Source organism: Microcaecilia unicolor, chromosome 1, assembly GCF_901765095.1.
Source record: "Microcaecilia unicolor chromosome 1, aMicUni1.1, whole genome shotgun sequence".
NCBI lineage: Eukaryota > Metazoa > Chordata > Amphibia > Gymnophiona > Siphonopidae > Microcaecilia > Microcaecilia unicolor.
Genome location: NC_044031.1, coordinates 291,654,678 through 291,661,071, shown reverse-complemented (window position 1 = coordinate 291,661,071; position 6,394 = coordinate 291,654,678).

Genomic DNA, 6,394 nt, shown 5'->3' with positions numbered 1-6,394 from the left:
ACAGTTAAAATTCATAGCACAATCCCTGGCAAACTCGGAGATAGCAGAAGCAGAATCAATTTGTAACTTTCAATGCTAATTTACTTCTAACACTGTGAGGCTCATTTTCAAAGCACATGGATGTCTCAAAATGGCAAAAAAAAAAAAAAAAAAGTCCATCTGCCAAAAGCATCCAAATTGTGATTCTGGAATGCAGAATTTGTACATCCTACACTGCAATTCATCCAAATAGCAAGGGGACATGTTGTGGGTGTGCTTTGGACAGGACTAAGGATGGTCCAACAGTAATAGTCGAATGGGGAAAAAATGCCCAAGTCTAAAAAGGACATTTTTATTTAGACCTGTTTCAGTCATGTCCAGGATACAAAAAATACTCTCTGATTGAACAGCTGACCACTGGAGGAATTGAGAATGACCTCTCATGAATTTCTCCCCCCCCCCCCCATAGTTGATGTCCCCCTCCCCCATGGTTGATGGCCCCCTCCCTCTGCCTTGAAAGTGAAACTGAATGGGGATACCAGGCTGTTTGACAGCATTAGGTATTATGGGCATTCTGAACAAAACAGAAAGCAAGTCTAAAGAGTACCCTAGTGGTCAGTGTAGAAGACTGTAATTGAGGGGACTCGGGTTCAATTCCCACTTCAGTTATCTTTTTTTTCCTTTAAATTGTGAGCCCTCCAGAAACAGACATATACATACTGTACCTAAATATTTATGACACCTGCAGGCCTGAAGGCTATTGAAGTGGAATACCATCAGGTACAGTAGGAATTCCCCTGTTTCTGGAGGGCTCAGCCCAGTGGTTTGCTAGAGCCGGCTCGCAAGAGCCGGTTGTTAAATTTTGCTCCGACTTGCGAGCCGGTTGTTACAAAGCGTGAGCTGGCTCTCCCTCCCTCTCTCCTCCCTCCCTCCCTCCTTCCCTCCAGATCCGGTCCCTCACCGACCCTGCCTTGGCAATCGAATTCTTCGGGACAGGCAGTCTTGCCTGCCCGCTGCCGGTGCTGACCCTCCCCCACTGCCGGTTGGCTCTTTAAAAATGGCCACCGAGACTTCCAGAGGCGGCCTTGCGAGACTTTTGCTGAAGTCTTGGAGGCCACCCTTGTAAATCTCGGAGGCCATTTTGAAGCGCGATCTGGCAGCCGGGGAGAGTCAGCACCGGCAGCGGGCAGGCAAGACTGCCTGCCCCGAAGAATTCGCTGAACAACTCAGGAGGGGGTGGCAGGGGAGAGAAGGGAGTCTCAGTCGCTGGACATGGGTGGCTGGAGGAGGAAGGGGGCGGGGAGAGAAGGGAGTCGCTGGATATGGGTGGCTGGAGGGGGAAGGGGGGTAGGGGACAGAAGGGAGTCGCTGGACATGGATGGCTGGAGGGGGGCAGGGGAGAAGGGAGTCGCTGGATATGGGTGGCTGGAGGGGAGGGCATGGGAGAGAAGGGAGTCGCTGGGATGGGTGGCTGGAGGGGAGGGCATGGGAGAGAAGGGAGTCGCTGGGATGGGTGGATGGAGGGGAGGGCAGGGGGAGAGAAGGGTCGCTGGACATGGGTGGATGGAGGGCAGGGGAGAGGAGGGTCACTGGGTATGGGTGCATGGAGGGCAGGGGAGAGGAGGGTCGCTGGACATGGGTGGATGGAGGGCAGGGGAGAGGAGGCTCGCTGGGTATGGGTGCATGCAGGGTAGGGGAGAAGAGGGGAGAGAGAAGAAATGCTGGACATGGATGGAGGGGAGGGAAGAGTGAGGAAGGAGATGAGATGAGGGAAAAGGAAGAGAGGAGAAAAACTGCACATGGATGAAGAAAATAGGCAGAAGCTGGATCCACTGGACAGTCAAGTTTGCGGAGGACCAGAAATGAAGAAGAAAGGAGGAAATGAAAGAAATAAATGGAAAGGAAGCCCTGGAAATGGAGTTAAGAGGACAGATAGCAGCAGAATCGGATACTGGGCCAGCATGATCAGAAAAACAGTCACCAGACAACAAAGGTAGAAAAAAAAATCATTTTATTTTCTTTTTTTTTCACTTTAAGTGTTTTTATTGAAAAGGCAGGATAACATTTGTACAACCATTTAGGTGGGATAACATCTCCCCAATGAACCAACAAGTCGGATTATACATACCAATCAGTTAACGAATACTACAAAACAGCTCAATCACTATAGCTGTAACAAACTGGAAATACTACCCTACCCCCCTCTATGTTATCATACTTTGAAAAAACACTCCCCCCCTTTTCCCCTACCCCCCCCCCAAGCAGTGCACTGGGGTAAATAGTCCCTACCACCCCAACCCCGCCTATCCCAATCATACCTTTCCTACCCCCGTCCCCCCCCCCCCCCCCCACCCCTCCCTCCCCACCCTAACCTGTCTTAATTTTCGCCACCCATTCATTCAACTGGGCCCATCCTCTCCGGCGCCGCAACTCCCCATCTCTGCGGTATGCCGTAAGGCGCTCCAGCGTTATGAGTTGCTCAACTTTACCCTTCCACTCGCCCATGGAAGGGGGATCTATATTTTTCCACCTGCGGGCTACCAGGCACTTTGCCGCCGCAAAGCCCCAACGTAACATTTTACTCTGTTCCCAGGATTCCCTTTCATTATGTATTCCAAGCAAACACACCTGCGGGCTACACACCATGGACTCTCCAGTCATTTTTACCATTGCCTTCACCACCTCTATCCAAAAAGGCAATAGTAGTGAACAGGACCACCAAATATGCAAGAACGTACCCTTTTCTTTTCCACATCTCCAGCACTGGTCAGAAGCAGTAGGGTACATCCGCTTGATTCTCTCAGGAGTATAGTACCATCTGGAAAGTACCTTATATGTATTCTCCTGCACTAGCGCACATGTAGAGGCCTTCTGTACCTCCCCACATATCCGTTCCCATTCCTGATCACTAAACCTACAACTTAAATCTGATTCCCATGCACCTTGGAAGCAGAATGGAGTGGGGTCACTACCTCTGATGAATCTATATAGCACCGAGATATTCCTAGGCACCCTCTGCAATATACCCCATAAATTCTCCAGGCTCTCTCTTTCTTGGGCGTAAACCCCCCTCCACCCCATTGTTCCCATGAATAGTTTAATCTGAACATATGAAAAATAATCTCCTTCTAGGAGACCATGTTGTTCCTTCAATTCCTCAAAACTTTTTATCCTTCCTCCCTGTAGTAGATCCCGGAAGCAAGAAAGGCCCAGACGATCCCATCTCAAAAAGACTCTATTATCTTTCCCAGCCCCGAATTTCGGCTCCCATCGGATCTCAGCCCTAGTTGATACTCCCTCTGTCTGTCCCCACTCTCTCCGAAACTCCTCCCATATCCGTAGGAGGTGCCGAACAAATGGATTTTCCACCCCAACTAACCTTTCCCCCAATCCCTCTGTTGTCCATAAGAGTGATGCTAAGCCCCTCTGCGGGAAATACTCCTGTTCCACCCGCCCCACTAACTTTAATGGTTTCTTTTCCCACTCCACAACCATCTTAACCTGAGCCGCCTGATAATACCATTCCAATCGCGGTACAGCTCTACCTCCTCTTTCTATTTCTCCCCATAGCACTTTCCCTGCTAAACGCGGGTGTTTACCCCCCCAGGCAAATTGAAGGATTTGACGTTGTAACTTACGCAACATCTCCTTGGGCACTGCCACCGGCAAGCTCTGGAATAAAAACAGCATTCTAGGTAAGATATTCATTTTAATAACCGCCATCCTCCCCCACCATGACAACCACATACCCTTCCACCGGGACAACTCCAGCCGGACGCGGTGTATAAGTTTCCCATAATTAAGGTCGAAGATTTTATTTTGGTCCCTGGGCACCAGAACCCCCAAATATCTGAAGTGGTTCTTAGCCCACTTGAAGGCAAACCTACTTTTCAAGCGAATTTCCACATCCTGGGGGACCGAAATGCCCACAACCTCACACTTGTCCATATTGACTCGCAACCCCGTATACCTCCCAAACTCACCCAGCACTTCCCTTACCACCTCTAATGTGGTCTCTGGTTCTGTCACATAAAGTAACATGTCATCAGCATAAAGGGCCACTCGATGTTCCTTCTTTCCCAATCTAAACCCCCGGTACCTAGGGTGACAGCGAAACATCACAGCTAGGGGCTCAATATATATGGCAAATAACAGAGGTGACAGGGGGCATCCCTGCCTAGTCCCCCGCCCTATTGCGAAGAGTGGTGTATATTGGCCATTGATCTGAATGCAAGCTCTTGGGGCTCTATATAAAGCTGTTATCCACCTACAAAAATTCCCTCCTATACCCATACGCCGCATCACCTCTCCCAGAAACCCCCAGTCCACCCTATCAAACGCTTTTTCTGCGTCTATTGCTAACATCAAGGCCCCTGGGAGTCTCTGTTGTGCCTCCCACTGTAGGTGAAGAGTACGGCGTATGTTATCTCCCACCTGTCGACCCGGAATGAATCCTGATTGGTCCTCTCCTATCAATCCCGGTAGAACCCGTCCTAGCCTATTGGCCAGAACTTTAGCCACTATCTTCACATCGATATTTAATAAGGAAATGGGGCGGTATGAACCACAAGTGGTGGGATCTTTACCTGGTTTTAACAGCAATGAGATCCCCGCCTCCATCATTGAATTCGCAAAATCTTGTCCCTCCAAAACCCCGTTCCCTAATCTAATAAGCTGCGGTCCCAGTTCTTCAGCATAACATTTATAAAATCGCGCAGTGAAGCCATCTAAGCCCGGGGCCTTCCCATTCGGAAGATTCTTAATTACCCCTTGCACTTCCCCCCATCTGATCGGCTCATCCAATCTAGCTCGCTCCGCTGCCTCCAGACTTGGAAGCTGTATCTGATCAAGATATGACTCCAACCCTACCTTGTCCATAGCCTCCCCAGCTTTATATAACTGTTCGTAGTAAGACCTAAAGCTTTTGGCTATATCTGCATCTGTATAGTACCACCTACCCCTTTCATCCTTAAGTCTTTGTATAAGAGTCTTAACCCGCTTTGCCCTCAACTTACGAGCCAGAAGCGCACTGGGTTTGTTCGCAAACTCAAAGATCTTCTGCTTCCATTTGGTTTGCATATATTCTATCTCTATCATCTGCAACTGTGCCAGTGCCCCCCGTACCTCCCTGAGTTCCTCCCCCACCTTCTTTGTGGGCTGCCTTTTATGTTGTTTCTCCAGACGCACTAAACGTGTATGCAACTCCAAAGATTTCCGACCGCTTTCCCTCTTTTTCCGAGCCCCCCATTTAATGAACGTGCCCCTCACCACTGCCTTCATTGCGTCCCATAAAGATCCATCCGAGACTTCACCATTGTCATTAAACTGGTAATAGTCCTTTATAGCGCTCCTGACATCTTCTCTCACTGTCTCATCCCCCAACAGGGTTTCATTTAGCTTCCAAGTCCCTCCCCTCTTTCTACCTACTAACCCCTTTAACCTAATCCAGACAGGAGCATGATCAGATACCTGGCACGCTTCTATCTCTGCCTCCTCTAACATATGCCAACTGTTGCGATGTACCCATATGCTATCCAATCTGGCATATGACTGTGCAGCATGCGAATAGTGAGTATAATTTCTTTGTGTCCCATGCAACAATCTCCATCCATCCACCACCTCGCATTCTTTCAAAAAAGACATCAAAGCCTTACGTCCCGAACCCCCTCCACCACCCCGTCCTCTGGAGTGATCCAGGTCTGCATCAGGGGCAATATTGAAATCGCCCCCTATTATCACTTGGCCTTTAATGAAATCCTGAAGTTCTCCCTTCAATGAGTCAAAAAACTGCTTCTGACCTTCATTCGGAGCATAGATGTTAATAAAAGTAATCTCCTTATCATGCAAGAATCCCCTAATTCCCATACATCTGCCACTCGAATCCCGAAATTCTTTCTGTATGTTCAGCCCGCAGGTGTTTCGCACCATAATGGCTACCCCCCCAACCCTTCTGGGTTCCCGTCCCTGGTGCGTCAATACCACCCCAAAGGACCTGTGCTGTAACAGATGTGCATCCCTCGGTCTCAGATGTGTCTCCTGAAGCAATGTCACATCCCAGTTTAACCTGTTCAATTCTTTAAATACTCTGCATCTTTTCCCCTGGTGGTTAAGCCCGTTTACATTCCAAGAACCCATCTTTAATATGTCCCCAAGTCCCACCCCTCTCCTCCCTCTTCCCTTTGACAGTCCCCGTTCCCCTCCCCCCCCCTCTACCCTTCTCCCGACCCTCCCTCCCCTCTCCCCCCACCCTTGCCGATCCCTGGAACAGCAGATCAGCCATAGTAGGAAATTAGACGTACTGTCCCTAAGGCCTATATCAATATTATCTAAGAACTTACCAATCCTTTTTCCCCACACCTCCCAGTCTACCATAAATTTCCTCCCGCCCTCCCACCCCTCATAGCCCCCTTCCATC